The 18,848-nt window shown below is 43.3% G+C and overlaps 1 protein-coding gene and 1 non-coding gene across 3 annotated transcripts in view; both read left to right on the top strand.

Moving 5' to 3' along the window:
* Positions 1-18,848, top strand: part of LOC126297448 (potassium voltage-gated channel subfamily H member 6) — a 2,320,485-nt gene that overhangs the window by 1,764,225 nt on the left and 537,412 nt on the right. The window lies entirely within an intron of this gene.
* On the top strand, positions 3,953-4,026 carry Trnai-uau (transfer RNA isoleucine (anticodon UAU)). The gene has a single exon. It is a non-coding gene; the product is annotated as a tRNA-Ile (tRNA).

Below are 18,848 nucleotides of genomic sequence, written 5' to 3'. Positions count from 1 at the left end.
ACACACAGCAATAGAACGTAACAGCGTGACGTCAAACACTTTGTTACAGGAAAGGTTCAAAATGTCCTCCGTTAGCGAGGATACATGCATCCACCCTCTGTCGCATGGAATTCCTGATGCGCTGATGCCGCCCTACACAATGGCGTATTGTATCACAGCCGTCCACAATACGAGCCCGAAGAGTCTCTACATTTGGTACCGGGGTTACGTAGACAAGAGCTTTCAGATGCCCCCATAAATGAAAGTCAAGAGGGTTGAGGTCAGGAGAGCGTGGAGGCCATGGAATTGGTCCGCCTCTACCAATCCATCGGTCACCGAATCTGTTGTTGAGAAGCGTACGAACACTTCGACTGAAATGTGCAGGAGCTCCATCGTGCATGAACCACATGTTGTGTCGTACTTGTAAAGGCATATGTTCTAGCAGCACAGGTAGAGTATCCCCATGATAACGTGCTCCATTGAGCGTAGGTGGAAGAACATGGGGCCCAATCAAGACATCACCAACAATGAATGCCCAAACGTTCACAGAAAATCTGTGTTGATGACGTGATTGCACAATTGCGTACGGACTCTCGTCAGGCCACACATGTTGATTGTGAAAATTAACAATTTGATCACGTTGGAATGAAGCCTCATCCGCAAAGAGAACATTTGCACTGAAATGATGATTGACACATTGTTGGATGATCCATTCGCAGAAGTGTACCTGTGGAGGCCAATCAGCTGCTGATAGTGGCTACACACGCTGTACATGGTACGGAAACAACTGGTTCTCCCGTAGCACTCTCCATACTGTGACGTGGTCAACGTTACCTTGTACAGCAGCAACTTCTCTGACGCTGACATTAGGGTTATCGTCAATTGCCTCGTCCATTGCAGGTGTCCTCGTCGTTCTAGGTCTTCCCCAGTCGCGAGTCATATGCTGGAATGTTCCGTGCTCCCTAAGACGCCGATCAATTGCTTCGAACGTCTTCCTGTCGTGACACCTTCGTTCTGGAAATCTGTCTCGATACAAACGTAACGTGCCACGGCTATTGCCCCATGCTAAACCATACATCAAATGGGCATCTGCCAACTCCGCATTTGTAAACATTCCACTGACTGCAAAACCACGTTCGTGATGAACAATAACCTGTCGATGCTACGTACTTATGTGCTTGGTGCTAGTACTGTAGAGCAATGAGTCGCATGTCAACACAAGCACCGTGCCGGCCGGAGTGGCCGTGCGGTTCTAGGCGCTACAGTCTGGAACCGCGTGACCGCAGGTTCGAATCCTGCCTCGGGCACGGATGTGTGTGATTTCCTTAGGTTAGTTAGGTTTAAGTAGTTGTAAGTTCTGGAAGACTAATGACCACAGCTGTTAAGTCCCATAGTGCTGAGAGCCTTTTGAACCAACACAAGCACCGAAGCCATTACGTTCCTTCAAATGGGCCAACTGGCGGTGAATCGAGAAAGTACAGTACATACTGACGAAACTAAAATGAGCTCTAACATGGAAATTAAGCGTTTCCGGACACATGTCCACATAACATCTTTTCCTTATTTGTGTGTGAGGAATGTTTCCTGAAAGTTTGGCCGTACCTTTTTGTAACACCCTGTATAGTATCTATGGTCTGAGACTTCAGTCTGACATTTAGTGAAAACGGATTACTCTACGTGTATGATCAGGAGCTGACTTGTTATTCATTAATAAAGAGATTCTTTGGCAGAGTACTGACTATGACTGCACTTCTCGCCCTGTATGTGGCAAAACAGACGTTTTCTTATCACAAGAAAACAGATAATAGTAAAATTTTTATTGCTTTATGACAACAGCTGCCGTTTGTTGGCGGCTGTCACATCTAAATTTTTTTCTGCTGGCTGCATGTTAATTTGGATGGTAGTTTGTATGTATTTAATATCTCAGAAACTGAAGCTTTCGCTGTACTAAGTTTCATTCACATTTTGCAGTAAATCACGTATTGAATTTTTTCTGTGTGTTAGAATAGACAGCTGGGGGACGAACCTAAAACTTTGATGTTACCCCACAACCCTTACTTTGTCCAAGCAACTCTAATAGTAACAGAGGCGGAGTGAGAAAGAAAGCCAAAAATGCACTTTCAGTGCTCCGTAAAACTCGCTGCCCTGCTTCTAATCTGCTACAAGTCGGCAGAAATTAATGTCTTACATCTTCGTTATGATGAGAGTTTATGGAAGTAACGTCAACATATCCCTGTTAGCATGTATGTACTGAAGTTATTGCTGCAGGATTTATCGAGAGCCTCATTTAAAAAATTGAGATGCAGTTTCGGTGCTCAGAAATTTTCAGGAAAGATACTGATACAAATTGTTGATGAAACATTAAAGATGACAGTTGTATATATCAAATGGTAGAAATGATTACAGTCCCATTTGCCTAAACTCTTTCATAAGATTTCAAAGCAAGAGGAAACTATTTTACTCCAAAGTATCAAAATATTGATGAGAGTTCTGCAGACAGTATTTTGAGATACACTGTCTGACAGAAAGTGAAGGAGGTGGAGGACATAGCCGCATGTTAGTATACAGGGTTTGTCCGGAAAATAATGGGTCGAATTTTTTTGTTTTTTATGAATTGATCTGATAGGTTCAGAAACTGAAAATTATTCGAACTTCACAGAGTTTCTCGAGTTCTTCACACTTTTCCACTCGGTGTTGCTTTTGCTCGTCACTCAAAACGCTGCGCACAAGTTTTGCGCCAGTCTTCCGCTTGGTCAAATGTTCTGATACAATCTCATGAACAATACTTTTCGGCAAGTGCAATAATACGGACATGAAGCGAACACCCATTCGACGGTGTTAATTCAGTAACTGGCGCACAAAGGTCACACGGCCCTCATTCACGCTCCTGCGCAGGCCTCATCGGCGATCTCCACCCAAATGTCTCTAAACGTCTTCTACCATCTGTTCGACTGGTACCTGGAAAGGCAGTCGTCCCCGAAGGATTCCTTAAACATTCAAAAAGATTGCAGCGGCGTCTTGTTGAGCTTCACGCATAATGTTATGGCATAGCGTTGCTCTGAAGTAATCTCCATCGTAAGTTCGACGCGAACTCTAGACAGACAGTCACGAAAGAAACCGTCCTATTCCTCCAAGAGAACAGAACCAAGTGATCTACTTACGGCTGGAAAGCTAAGGGTCCTTGCCATCCTCCCCAACCTGAACACACCCTGCAATTTCGTACATGTACACACCATCGGCTGATATGTAATTATATATGAAGATAGTAAGTGTTCTCGAAAGAGCAGATACCATTGATGACCATGCAGCTTCTCTAGAATAAATGGCTCTGAGCACTATGGGACTTAACATCTGAGGCCATCAGTCCCCTAGACGTAGAACTACTTAAACCTGACTAACCTAAGGACAGCCGGCCAGAGTGGCCGAGCGGTTCTAGGCGCTTCAGTCTGGAACCGTGCGACCCCTACGGTGGCAGGTTCGAATCCTGCCTCGGGCACGGATGTGTGTGATGTCCTTAGGTTAGTTAGGTTTAAGCAGTTCTAAGTTCTAGGGGACTGATGACCTCAGATGTTAAGTCCCTTAGCGCACAGAGCCATTTAACCTAAGGACATCACACACATCCATGCTCGAGGCAGGATTCGAACCTGCGACCGTAGCAGCAGCGTGGTCTAGAATAAATGATAATTAATTGAAACCCTCAGCTGCCGAAAGGTGTTGTTGGTATACCTCGATGGGGACAGCTGAAAATGTATGCCCCGACCGGGACTCGAACCCATGATTTCCTGCTTACATGGCAGACGATCTATCCATCTGAGCCACCGAGGACACAGATGAATAGCGCGACTGCCTTGCACGCTCCCCGTGCAAATATCTATTAGGTACATTACGTATGTAGATTGTGGACAGTTGCTAATGTGGGTATCACGGGGATCGTGCAAAGCATAAGTCCCTGCAGTCGCGCTATTCACCTGTTTCTTCGGTGGCTCAGATGGATAGAGCGTCTGCCATATAAGCAGGAGATCCCGGGTTCGAGTCCCGGTCGAGGCACACATTTTCAACTGTCCCCATCGAAGTATGTCAACAACACCTGTCGGCAACTGAGGGTTTCAATTAATTATCATTTATGATATGTAATTATCTATGACAGGTAGAGCGTTCATCGGAGTGCATTCATTAGTGTTGCTCTCGAGTTTAGTACTGTTACCAGGTCTTGTTCAGTATATAAGTGGCGTAAACAGCGTTAAATGCTGAGTGTCACTGTGAAGGACACGGAAATACCGCACACTCGTGTGAGAAAACATTATCAGCAGCTGACAGTATTTGAAAGAGATCTCATAGGGGTCTCCATTTGGCTGGCTGCTCTAAGTGGGCAATATACATATTTTTGGGACATTTGGATATGACAAGGGCCAAGAATGGACTGTATGAGAACATGAGGGCAGGCATAGTCGTCTCAAGATTGTGGTCGGCCACACCTCTGCCCACCACTCTGTTTCAGTGCCAGTATCTGGGATATCAAGGACCAGTTGTAACAGTTGTGGGCCAACTTGCCTCAGGGGAGGATACAACAGCGGTCTGACACCCTCCCCAACCGAATCAGTTAATGCATTCAGACGAGAGGGGGCGCAACGTCATACTGAAAAGTTGGCTCGTACTGCCAAGTTCTTTCAAACTTTGACTCGATTTTTCTAAGCGTCGACGTAACATCACATGCCATCTTAGTACATGAAGTTCCATGCAATTTCCTCCTCCCCTTCTGGGTTCCTCACTTTCTTTTTGCAGTTTAGTTCAACATGCGAGACCGTTTAGCTGATCTGCAGTGGTTATGGAATGACTGCTATTGAAACAAATCATTCACATTGGGGTTCAGCCCCTTCTACAGCTAAAGCAGGCTGTATTTTGTGTTGTCGCTTGGCACACCCAAACATAACCCAGTTGACAAACTAACGCCGCGGAAAGTTCTTGTAGTATCATGGGAACGTTCAAAAAACTTCTTGAATACTGGGCAGGCCATGAATTGATCCCGAAAGCCCTCCGTGCTATGCATGCCTCCTACTCCCCCGCTTGTGTTATGGCTGCCAGCAAAGGTAGTATTCCAACTGCAACTCAATTTCCGAACATCTCCCGAAAATAACTGTGAAGCCTGCTGCTGCTTTTGTTAATGGGTATGACGGTCCTGTGAACCGTTATTATCCAACAAAAAATCCTGCAGATTGAAACATGGATAGAAGTATTACTTCTCTGTCAACACGTTCCACACAACTTACAAAAGATACATTACTTTCCATCATTATTGATTATGTCCTGTTTCTTGTAAGCATGCGTTTCTCGTGGGATTACACTTTCGGAGACTCGAGTAGCTAACTTGTATCGAATCGAACACTACCATCGAACGCTGACAACTTTTGGATGACCAGTGTCTGAGCAATACCCAATTTGTAGCTCGCTTCGCAAGTTGACCCTTCAAGGTGAGGCCGGCCGCGGTGGTCTCGCGGTTCTAGGCGCTCAGTCCGGAACCGCGCGACTGCTACGGTCGCAGGTTCGAATCCTACCTCGGGCATGGATGTGTGTGATGTCCTTAGGTTAGTTAGGTTTAATTAGTTCTAAGTTCTAGGCGACTGCTGACCACAGATGTTAAGTCGCATAGTGCTCAGAGCCATTTGAACCTTCAAGGTGAGCGGCATAATCCATTGTGAATAGCAATACGAATTGGAGCTCACTAACGCCCCTCTATACTCCACTCGGATCAACATCGGAGAAAAGGCGAACCATTTGAAAAATAACTTTCATTTACGTAGCATAACTGCAATATTAATCTAATTCAGTTATCATCTTGTTAATATACTTTTTATTAAGATTATTGTCACTCTTTCTACCTTCATTAAACTACGCCTATATTCTGCAACTCACTTTAAAAGATTTGCAGACGGCACATTTCTTTATATATTTCTTTCAGAGCTCTTCTCTTTCCGTAGATGGAAGGAGAGCGTTAGATTCTGGAGCTTTGGGCCGCAGGGGCTGGCTGAGGCATGCTCTCAGGACCCGATAGGGCTCACCAAGTTCGTTCACTCGCCCGGTACTTTCAAACAAATACAGGGTGTTTCAAAAAGGACTTGACAACTTTAAAAATTCATATAAATTAATTCATAGTACCTACAAAGGTGATTATAGTGTCAATTTGCAGGGACATGCATCAAGTTTCGTCTCGCGTAGTTCGCTATTGCCGAATCGCACCGTAAGGAACGCTGGCGGCAGTTGCGTTGCAGATGGCTGCCTTCACTGGACCCGAGCGTGCTGGCTGTGTGTTTTGGTTTGACGAATCGAAGTCGGCGACAACAGTTCAGCGTAATTTCCGTACCAAGTACGCTAAAGATCCTCCTAGTAGGCCTACAGTTTATGAATAGCATAGATGTTTTGTAGAAACAGGATCCTTGTTAAGACATGGGAAATCATCAGGTCATCCAAGCACATCTGATGACGACTTTGAGCGAGTGAGACAACATTTTGTCAACAGCCCTACGAAATCGGCCAGGCGTGCTTCTCGCGATCTGCAAATCCCACATACAACCGTTTGGCGTGTGTTGAGAAACCGTTTGCATTTGAAACCGTACAGATTACAATCGTACAAGCAATAAAATTGCTCGCAAGAACTTATGTGCGGATACATTTACTCGATTACATGAGGATGAACATTTCTTGTACAAAATCATCTTTTCTGACGAGTCGACTTTTCACTTAAGTGGCAAGGTTAACATAAATAAGTGTATGATTTGGAGCTGTGAAAATCCACATCAAACACTTCAACATGTTCGTGATAGCCCTAAACTGAACCTTTTTTGTGCATTGAACAAGAACAAGGTGTATGGCCACTTTCTTTTCCGTGAGAGAACGATCAATGGGACAGTGTACCTGGATATGTTACAACTGTTTTTGATACCACAGATCGATGAGGATGACCAAGAACGAAATGTTTACTTCATGCAAGATGGTGCACTACCCCACTACCTGGCTGACGTCTGTGATTTTCTCAGTGACCGCTTTAAAGGTCAATGGATTGGCCGCGATGCGTAGATCGCATGGCCCCCGAGTTCCCTTACACCATTCGATTTTTTAATGGGAATTCATCAAGAATATCCTGTGCCGGCTTCTCTGTCTGAACTTAGAGCAAGAATTTACGCCGCCACTGAGCAAGTTACATCTGCAGTGCTACAGCGAGTATGAGGAGAATCCGATGTGATGTGTGCAGGATAACCAACTGGAGCCACATACAACATCTTTAAGGTAAAAAGAACTTGGTGTTTCCCTACAAAATAATACTAAACTCAGCTCTATATCTTCGTACAATAAATTTATACGAATTTTTATAGTTGTAAAGGCCTTTTTGAAACACCCTGTATAGTGATATTCATACTGTTTCATGTACGACAAAGTCATGTGCTTAAAACCCAACACTAGGAAAGCAACCACTGGTCGCCAGATACGCACAGCTCTGTGTGCGGATGCTACTGAGACACGAGTCAGAACTGCTAAATGGCGCAGCTATTTTCTCCCACTTGTTTCCGAAGTCGCTCCTAGCTTGGCACCTACGAGGTCCGAGGAATGGACCAGAGCATTTCCAGTGATAGCAGCCTGTGGTTCCCACGAATCGCCTGTCTCAGCGTTTGCATCGTACGTGGAATGCTTTGTATTTCACATAACTCAAGAGAAAACATCTTAATCTCATTTTACGTATTGGAATTATAGGTCATATTTCATATTAAAGTTATTAAAAATGAAATAAACTGCTGAAACAAATTACTGTAGGGTAGCGATCATGAGATAATATCGCCGAACGTATATGAGAGCAGCAGACCCGTTGCAACCGTATTTGTTGTAGGTCAGCTTTTCTCAGACGGCCAACACAATAAGCCTCATTTCACCTTTTGCACCATTGTAGGATAAACAGGTTTTTACTAACAAAAATGCAATTCTCTGTCTTTCTTTATGGCCGCGCGGGATTAGCCGAGCGGCCTCTGGCGCTGCAGTCATGGACTGTGCAAGCTGGTCCCGGCGGAGATTCGAGTCCTCCCTCGGGCGCGCGCGCGCGCGCGTGTGTGTGTGTGTGTGTGTGTGTGTGTGTGTGTGTGTGTGTGTGTGTGTGTGTGTGTGTGTGTTTGTCCTTAGGATAACTTAGGTTAAGTAGTGTGCAAGCTTAGGGACTGATGACCTTAGCAGTTAAGTCCCATAAGATTTCACACACTTTTGAACATTTTTTTTCTTTACGATTCAATGAAGGTTACGTTTAGCAGTTGTTCGTCGTTTCCATAGCAGTAGCGTAAGTCTCGACCGAGTATATTTTATTATGCTTATCACCATAGTAAATTCTGCTGTGATAGGCTTCTGAGAATGCTCACTAATGAGGTCGCTTTCGGAAATGTCAGCGTCCCAATTTACGGCGGTCAGCATCACTGATCCGGAATCTTTTTAGTTTCTTCCTATGACTGTAGTGATCCACGCTTTTTCGCCATTTTGGTTAAATTCTCGTGCGAAACAAAGAAACTATTGATTATGTGTGTCATCATTTTAGCATATTCGAAAGCCTGTTAGTGACTCTTGATGAGCATTTGGCGAACTGTTACAGTATTCAAATGTAGGCTATGCAACATTTTGTGAGTGATCTATTTCATAGACGAGTTGATTTAGCCAACATAATCCTTCTGCATGCTTTACTCACTTGTGAAATAGCGTGGACTCTCATTTTACAAATGGAAGATGGCTGTAATACATTAAATCTATGCTAATTCATACTACGTTTTTATATTTAATGAGTGGTGCAACATTAAATTTTTCTATGTTTGGATCTAGTTAAGAGTCTTCGTGTCAGCCTCAAATCCTATTACAATGTGATCGCATATTCCTGTATTTTCAACTGTAACAATTCGGTGCTGGATGTGTTGAAGCAGACAACGTACTTCAAATATCGTCGCGATAGTTTTCTGATCGGATAAGGTATAACGACCTATTGAAATGTGTGACAGGGACGAAGTACCTGAAATATTGGCAGTCCAGTTGATGTCGCACAATGCCACATTCTAGTATCAGATGTTGTCCAACGCACATGAGAGTTCATGTATCCCCGCGAGACTTTACTGAATCCTGGAATGTAATTTCATTGAAGAGTTAACAGATGGCAGTGTACTAAACTCATTTCGAGTATAATTGATAAATTTAAAAAATATAAAATTACTGCCTTGAGCTGCTGGTAAAATTATTTAATTACACAGTCAGTTTCGGGTGATTGACCATCACCAGATTCATAATACGATTCACAGCTTCATGTTAGGCTCGGACGGCGGAGGGAGCGCGCCGCGGGCGGAGGGTATTTAAATCGGCCGCCGCTGCGACCGAACCCAGTTCCCCCTGAGGAGCCATAGCGTACGGATCTCCGTGCCGGCACGTTCACAGGAGCTCACACGTTCACAGGAGCTCAGTCCGTCAGTTCACCTGATGATGGCGACATGTTTGTTCGCCGAAATATTGTACCCGTTGGACACTATAGACCGGCAGTACACCCTTGGATGTTTTGATTAAAATTATTGTGGTCAAATTATAACGCCATGAATTAGACATTGTCAGGAATTAGACACTGCCAACATATCTTAATATAAATTATATCGTCAGTCTATAAAAATGATGCTAGGTAATGTACTCATTCATGAATGAGTACACTAACTACCACCGTTTTTATAGACTGACGACGTAATTCACACTGAAGCGCCAAAGACACTGGTGTAGGCATACGTATTCAAATACAGAGATATGTAAGCAGGCAGAATAAGGTGCTGCAGTCGGATACGCTTATATAAGACAACAAGTGAAACTTCGTGGGAGATTAAAGCTGTGTGCCAGACCGAGACTCAGCTCCACCAGCTGAGCAACCCAAGCACGACTCAAGTCCCGTCCTGACAGCTTTACTTCTGCAGTACCTCGCCTCCTACCTTCCAAATTTCATAGAAGCTCTCGTGCGAGGACGGGGTGTGAGTCGTGCTTGGGTAGCTGAGTTGGTAGAGCACTTGCCTGCAAAAGGCAAAGGTGCCGAGTTCGAGTCTCGGCACACAGTTTTAGTCTGCGAGGAAGTTTCATAGCAGCGCACATTCCGCTGCAGAGTCAAAATCTCGTTCTGAAGAAAACTGTCTGGCGCAGTTGTTTGATCGGTTACTACCGCTACAATGGCAGGTTATCAAGATTCAAGTGAGTTTGAAGGTGGTGTTATAGTCGGCGCACGAACAATGGGACACAGCATCTCCGAGGTAGCGATGCAGTCGGGATTTTACCGTACGACCATTTCACGAGTGTATTGTAGATATCAGGAATCCGATATAACATCAAATTTCCAACATCGTTGCGGCCGGAAAACGATCCTGCAAGAACGGTACCAACGACCACTGAAGAGAATCGTTCGACGTGACAGAAGTGCAACCTTTCCGCGAACTGCTGCAGATTTCACTGCTTGGCCATCAACAAATGTCAGCGTGCGAACCATTCAACGTAACATCATCGATGTGGGCCGTCTGACCCGAAGGCCCACTCGCGTACCCTTGATGACTGCACGCCTCTCCTGGTCCCGTCGACAGCGATGTTGGACTGTTGATGACTGGAAACATATTGCCTGGTGGGATGAATCTCTTCTCAAATTGTATCGAGCAGATTGACGTGTACGGGCATGGAGACAACCTCATGAATCCATGGACTGTGCATGTCAGCAGGGGACTGTTCGGGCTCTGTATGTGTTCGGGCGTGTGCAGTAGGTGTCATATGGGACCCATGAAACGTAAGTAATCATTCTGTCTGATCACCTGCATCTATTCGTCCATTGTGCATTCCGACGGACTTGAGCAATTCCAGCAGGATAATGGACACTCCACACGTCCAGAACTGCTACATAGTGGCTCCAGGAACACTCTTCTGAGTTTAAACAATTCCTATGGCCACCAAACTTCCCAGACATGAACATTATTGAATATATCTGGGATTCATTGTAACGTGCTGTTCAGAAGAGATCTCCACCCCGTCGTACTCTTATGGATTTATGAACAGCGGTGCAGGATTCATAGCGTCAATTCCCTTGAGAACTATTTCAGACGTTAGTCGAGTCCATACCATATCGTGTTGCGGCACTTCTGCGTGCTCGCGGGGGCCGTACGCGATATTGTGCAGGTGTACCAGTTTCTTTGGCTCTTCAGTGTATGTTACGGTATAACAACAGTGTCTAATTCTTGATTTTATTAGTTGACGATAATGATGATAAATTTCGCCTAACGTGAAGCTGTGAATACTTTAAACAACATGATGTTGGTCACTCGCCCGAAACTGTTTCTATAATTATTTTCCCAGCAGCTCAAGGCGGTAATGTGACATTTTTGAAATGTAAAAGAGCTGTGGGACACTACCTCCTGCAAACATATCGCAAATATTGAATTTTCTACAAATACCTGATCACTTTTATCTGACAAACCTTAATATCACTAACTCTTACTCATTATGTACGAATGGGATCCGACGACTAGATGGTCAATGTGAAGAATAAATATATAGACTAGTCGGTACTTGAAAAGGAATACCACCAAGGAATGTGGAAGCAACATTGAAGAAAGAGGCCTAAAAGATAAATTATGAATTGTTTCGTCGTTGATGATTCTTACTGTAAACTGACTTAGTGCTAAGCCTGCGTGTTCAGGATATCTCGTCCTGGTTTTACATTGTTTTTTGAACGTACAAATAAATTCCACAAATGGCACAGACAGTTTTAATACCATAGTTCTTTTATTGTTTGTGATAATGTTGCTGTTAGCTGTATGATTGCTCACTTCGGCATTTCTGGCATTCTAAAGTCCACTCTCAACTTTGCTGCACTCGTTACAAGAGTTAAGTTTGTAAAATGTTTCGTGTTGTATTTTCGTCTAAAGTGAAACTTGCTGCAGCTACAGCGATTACAATCACCGGAACGTAGTGTGAAGGGACGAAGTTACACGAGGGCAATTTGGAAATTAGGGTACGACTGGTTGGAAATTGAAACCAGAGTGAAAATCAAAACAGTTTTATTTACAACAGTTGGCTACGTCTTGCAGCTAGTTATGTACATAGTCGTAATGTTATACCAACTCTATATCCTCGTCATAGAATGCAGTTGCCTGTGCTTTCCGCCACTTCTCTACACTGGTGTGCAATTCACTATCTTTGCCAAAAAGTTGTCTACACAGCCAGCGGTTCACGTGAGCAGAGAGAAACGTCAGAGAGAGCCAAGTCCGGGTTGTATGGTGGGTGTTCAAACACTTCCTATCGAAAACGCTGCAAGGGCGTCCTCATTGCCTCTGCTGTTTGAGGCCGAGAATTATCATGAAGAAAGACATGCATGACAAGTACGATATGTAAGGTTGCGCGAAAGCAGGCGAAACCTTGCAGCAGGCACCCATACTTGGAAGGAGACACTATTGTTCTGGGAATCTTTACGTGCTCACTGTGTGCTCAGAACTGAAAAGAGCGACGTGACGCGGTCGACAGGCATACTGGAGACACTGCCCAACACAACTGTGCAAAGCTTTATCAGATTTTCACTGTCGTTTGCATTTCGCGGCCTATCTGAACTTACTGTCCGAACAGCCCTCGTAGATAATGCGGATGAGGCTTGCGAAGACATCATATTCGTATTTAGTGTTCGGAGGAATACCTTTAATACTCAGAAGTAAACCTAACAAGATAAGAACTTGGCCTGAGTAGAAATTTGAGGTCCGCACCTTGTTACGAAAAGGCCAGTTGCATTACAACTGTGCTGTAATGCTCACAGAAGTAAAGAGCACTTGTAAATCTGAATGTGATTCAGGCAACTACATCTTGGGACTTAAGATGAACACGCGCCCTCTGAAACCAGAGAAGAAAACCTGCACCATTTTCTTCCCAAGATTACAGACCCGGAAAAGACAGTAGATGTGTGGAAATGTATTCAAGGGAACAAAAGAGACAAGAAGTAGCTGAAGTGGCTTCTGTAATATTTTAGTAAGGCTGTGGATTAGTCGTTAGGGTGGAACATACCTGCAGTTGGTGTATTTAACCTGAATCGTAATTCACTTAATTTTTTTTTTGGCTGTTTAATGTGTTTCATCAGTAAGTAGGGGAGAACAAACAGTTTAAAGTTATTATTAACGTATTTTTGCTCACAAAAGACTACAGCATGTGGTTTCGGCTTCAGTGACCATATGCATCCTGTAAAGAAAATCGTCCACGAAGCTGGCAATAAACTCATATTATCATTTCCTGATAGGCTATTAGTGGATCGTTCTAAAGCTCATCTCGAGAATTTGCTAGAAGATATGGTCACTTTGCTTTTATCGACCAGGTCTTCTCTCTCCATGGACCTTGATTTGACTCTTCGAAGTACAGTATAAGGGCAAGCTTGGTTTTTCCCTACCACATTTTGTTCGCTTGCCAAAACTGTGTGTCATATACAATTCACTTATGGAGAAGGTGGGAACAACAGTTCCACCCAGAAATATTTTCGGAACGTAGTTGTTGGTGGATGTTCGCCGTGATGCGGAGTCTTTTCTCGTCGCTGTTGCTGCCCCAGTGTATTTCCGTCGCACAGGCAGACTGTTGTCGCTAGCACCGAACACTGGCCGTTGATATAAAGGAACATTGGGATTAACGTCCCGTCGACATCGAGGTCATTAGAGAGGAAGCACAAGATCGGATTGTGTTAGGGATGCGGAAGGAAATTGGCCATGCCCTTTCAAAGGAACCATCTCACCATTTGCGATTTAGGGAAATCACGGAAAATCTACATATGGATGGCCGGACGTGGGTTTGAAACGTCGTCCTCCCGAATGAGAGTCCTGTGCTAACCAGTGCGCAACCTCCCTCGGTGCCGTTGATGTAAAACCAGCATTCGATCCATATTCAGTGAAACTTGTCTGTAATAGGTTAAGATTTTTTAAAAAAAGATAAAAAGTTCATAATAAAACATTTTATTGATACTGACATTTTCTCTACACAGACTTATAAAATTTTCAAACGTTTTATGGCTTATTACTGCTCAGCAGCAGATAATCTCTTAATTGAGTTTCTTCATAGTCCGCTGCGGAGTGAGTTGTTATGGAAGCAACCCTTAGACTGTGGTTCAGTACCCATCGCGCATGATCCTTACGGGAGTGACACAGAGGAGGCTGAAGTATATTCGTCAATTCTTCACTTATTACCTGTTCTCGAAATTTTTTAAGTAGGCCTTCGCAGGATGATTGGCGCGTATCTTCGAGCGTTTGCCAGTTCCGGTTTTTAAGCATTGCCGCAACCCTCATACAAACCTACAACCATTCGTGCTGCCCTTCTTTGACTGTATGCAAAGTAGAGCAGATCTGAGAACAAGAGGCAGCCTCTTTAATGCGAAATCATCCAAGCAGCAGTTGGTGCCCATATTACCTTAAGAGATGTTCCAGGAGAGCTCTGGAAGGCGAGGTGTTCAGAGGAAATTATTCACCAGGAATTCAGTTGTGAAAATATTTTTGAATGGAAGTACTATTACTGGCGTGTGGGTAAGTGAAGTAAATTATGTCCGAACTGGCGAACAGTGCCCATGCTGAATCATGTGGATGCGGTGATAGCGAAGCAGCAACACAGTTAGTGTGGACCCTCTGAGTTGGACAGAGCGATCCACTGACGAGCACAGTTTCTCTCAAGATGTCAACCAGTTCTTATGAAACCCCTTGTACTCGTACCACAGTGTTTATGCTGGCGACATCAGTCTCCTAGTGTTTCGAGAGACGATCACGCGTTACCAGCACTGCGTAGTTATCCGTCTACAAGCAACTTTAGTGGTGATCACCATTGGGTCTGCCTTCGCTGTTGTCCAGAAGGGCTCTCGGATATCAATGATTCCCATACATCCCTCAAATACTACCGTAGTGGAAACTATTAACATGCAAAAAGAATAAATGACCTATTGTTTGAAAATTTTCTTTATGCTATGGATGTCAAACTCGCAGCCTGCTGACCGCATCCGTCTTTCTTATCCCATTATCTTCTAAACGTACCAAAATGAACATACATTTCTGTGCAAATTGCAGTGCGTTGTAGCCCACAAGATTTTATACCACGTTAGCCTCAGAGTTTAACACGTCTGTTCTACACACTGCCAAAAGCCTACAGTATTGCTCTCCAAAGCAGAGGCACTCAAGGTTATTGCCTCATTGGTGATCAGCTCTATTTCAATCATGAGGCAAGTGGATATTTTATTTTCACATCTATATCTACATAGATACTCTGCAAATCACACTTAAGTGCCTGGCAGAGGGTTCGTCGAACAACCTTTACAATAATTCTCTATTATTTCATTCGCGAATAGTGCAAGGAAAAAAATTAACACCTGTATCTTTCCTTGAGAGCTCTGATTTCCCTTATTTTATTATGATGAGCATTTCTCCCTATGTAGGTTGGCATCAGTAACGTATTTTCGCATTCGGATGAGATATTTGGTGATTGAAATTTCTTGAGAACATTCCGCCGCAACGAGGAACGACTTTCTTTTAATGGTGTCCATCCCAAATCCTGTATCATATCACTGACACTCTCTCCCCTATTTCTCGATAATACAAAACGTGATGCTCTTCTTTGAACTTTCTCGATGTTCTCTGTTAACCCCATGTCGTAAGGATCCCACACCGCGCAGCAATACTGCAGAAGAGGACGAGCAAGCGTAGTGTAGGCAGTATCTTTAGTAGAACTGCTCGATTTTCTAAGTTTTCTGCCAATAAAACGCAGTCCTTGGTTTGCCTGTCCGACAACATTTTCTGTGTGTTCTTTCGAATTTAAATTGTTCGTAATTGTAATTCCTAGGTATTTAGTTGAATGTTCGGCCCTTAAATTAGACTGATTTATCGTGTAAACGAAGTTTAGCGGATTCCTTCTAGCATTCATTTGGATGACCTCTCACTTTTCATTATTTAGGGTCAATTGCCTCACCTTTACTACATCGTCGGTCCCTTATCTTAGTCCTTAATTCTTTTGCTGATATTACTGGTGCTCATTTATATCTTTGAAGTATCTCCTCGTTCCATATGTTGTAATGGCCTATTCTTATATCTGTAGTATTGTCTGTATGTAATTACATGAACAGAGTGGGTTAATTAGGGTAATTCAGCGATTGTGGTCTTTACGTACGTCACTAAAGAATATACGTAATTTTTAGGTTTCGTGTAACCCTAAAGGTAACACAAACAAGCATGTTACTTACAGGGCAATATGTGTGCTCAGCAGAGAATATAAGAGCACGAGATATCGTACTGCTTCCTCTGTGGAATATTTGAGAGACTCTCGTGTGTGCGCAATTCGTGTCAAAGTCGATCGTATATTTTACGTACATAGCAAATAAATACGGCTGAAAGCAAGGGGAAACTACAGCCGTAATTTTTCCCGAGGACATGCAGCTTTACTGTATGATTAAATGATGATGGCATCCTCTTGGGTAAAATATTCCGGAGGTAAAATAGTCCCCCATTCGGATCTCCGGGCGGGGACTACTCAGGAGCATGTCGTTATCAGGAGAAAGAAAACTGGCGTTCTACGGATCGGAGCGTGGAATGTCAGATCCCTTAATCGGGCAGGTAGGTTAGAAAATTTAAAAAGTGAAATGGATAGGTTAAAGTTAGATATAGTGGGAATTAGTGAAGTTCGGTGGCAGGAGGAACAAGACTTCTGGTCGGGTGACTACAGGGTTATAAACACAAAATCAAATAGGGGTAATGCAGGAGTACGTTTAATAATGAATAGGAAAATAGGAATGCCGGTAAGCTACTACAAACAGCATAGTGAACGCATTATTGTGGCCAATATAGATACGAAGCCCACACCTACTACAGTAGTACAAGTTTATATGCCAACTAGCTCTACAGATGATGAAGAAATTGAAGAAATGTACGATGAAATAAAAGAAATTATTCAGATAGTGAAGGGAGACGAAATTTTAATAGTAATGGGTGACTGGAATTCGAGTGTAGGAAAAGGGAGAGAAGGAAACATAGTAGGTGAATATGGATTGGGGCTAAGAAATGAAAGAGGAAGCCGCCTAGTAGAATTTTGCACAGAGCGCAACTTAATCATAGCTAACACTTGGTTTAAGAATCATGAAAGAAGGTTGTATACGTGGAAGAACCCTGGAGATACTAAAAGGTATCAGATAGATTATATAATGGTAAGACAGAGATTTAGGAACCAGGTTTTAAGTTGTAAGACATTTCCAGGGGCAGATGTGGACTCTGACCACAATCTATTGGTTATGACCTGTAGATTAAAACTGAAGAAACTGCAAAAATGTGGGAAATTAAGGAGATGGGACCTGGATAAACTGAAAGAACCAGAGGTTGTACAGAGTTTCAGGGAGAGCATAAGGGAACAATTGACAGGAATAGGGGAAAGAAATACAGTAGAAGAAGAATGGGTAGCTCTGAGGGATGTAGTAGTGAAGGCAGCAGAGGATAAAGTAGGTACAAAGACGAGGGCTGCTAGAAATCCTTGGGTAACAGAAGAAATATTGAATTTAATTGATGAAAGGAGAAAATATAAAAATGCAGTAAATGAAGGAGGCAAAAAGGAATACAAACGTCTCAAAAATGAGATCGACAGGAAGTGCAAAATGGCTAAACAGGGATGACTAGAGGACAAATGTAAGGATGTAGAAGCTTATCTCACTAGGGGTAAGATAGATACTGCCTACAGGAAAATTAAAGAGACCTTTGGAGAGAAGAGAACCACGTGTATGAATATCAAGAGCTCAGATGGCAGCCCAGTTCTAATCAAAGAAGGGAAGGCAGAAAGGTGGAAGGAGTATATAGAAGGTTTATACAAGGGCGATGTACTTGAGGACAATATTATGGAAATGGAAGAGGATGTAGATGAAGACGAAATGGGAGATACGATACTGCGTGAAGAGTTTGACAGAGCACTGAAAGACCTGAGTCGAAACAAGGCCCCCGGAGTAGACAACATTCCATTAGAACTACTGACGGCCTTGGGACAACCAGTCCTGACAAAACTCTACCAGCTGGTGAGCAAGATGTATGAGACAGGCGAAATACCCTCAGACTTCAAGAAGAATATAATAATTCCAATCCCAAAGAAAGCAGGTGCTGACAGATGTGAAAATTACCGAACTATCAGTTTAATAAGCCACGGCTGCAAAATACTATCGCGAATTCTTTACAGACGAATGGAAAAACTGGTAGATGCAGACCTCGGCGAAGATCAGTTTGGATTCCGTCGAAATGTTGGAACACGCGAGGCAATACTGACCGTACGACTTATCTTAGAAGAAAGATTAAGAAAAGGCAAACCTACGTTTCTAGCATTTGTAGACTTAGAGAAAGCTTTTGACAATGTTGACTGGAATACTCTTTTTCAAATTCTAAAAGTGGCAGGGGTAAAATACAGGGAGCGAAAGGCTATTTATAATTTGTACAGAAACCAGATGGCAGTCATAAGAGTCGAGGGGCATGAAAGGGAAGCAGTGGTTGGGAAAGGAGTGAGACAGGGTTGTAGCCTCTCCCCGATGTTATTCAATCTGTATATTGAGCAAGCAGTAAAGGAAACAAAAGAAAAATTTGGAGTAGGTATTCAAATTCATGGAGACGAAGTAAAAACTTTGAGGTTCGCCGATGACATTGTAATTCTGTCAGAGACGGCAAAGGACTTGGAAGAGCAGTTGAACGGAATGGACAGTGTCTTGAAAGGAGGATATAAGATGAACATTAACAAAAGCAAAACGAGGATAATGGAATGTAGTCAAATTAAATCGGGTGATGCTGAGGGAATTAGATTAGGAAATGGGACACTTAAAGTAGTAAAGGAGT

The sequence above is a fragment of the Schistocerca gregaria genome, chromosome X (assembly GCF_023897955.1).
Source record: "Schistocerca gregaria isolate iqSchGreg1 chromosome X, iqSchGreg1.2, whole genome shotgun sequence".
Taxonomy (NCBI): Eukaryota; Metazoa; Arthropoda; class Insecta; order Orthoptera; family Acrididae; genus Schistocerca; species Schistocerca gregaria.
This window is presented reverse-complemented; position numbering and strand designations above follow the sequence as displayed.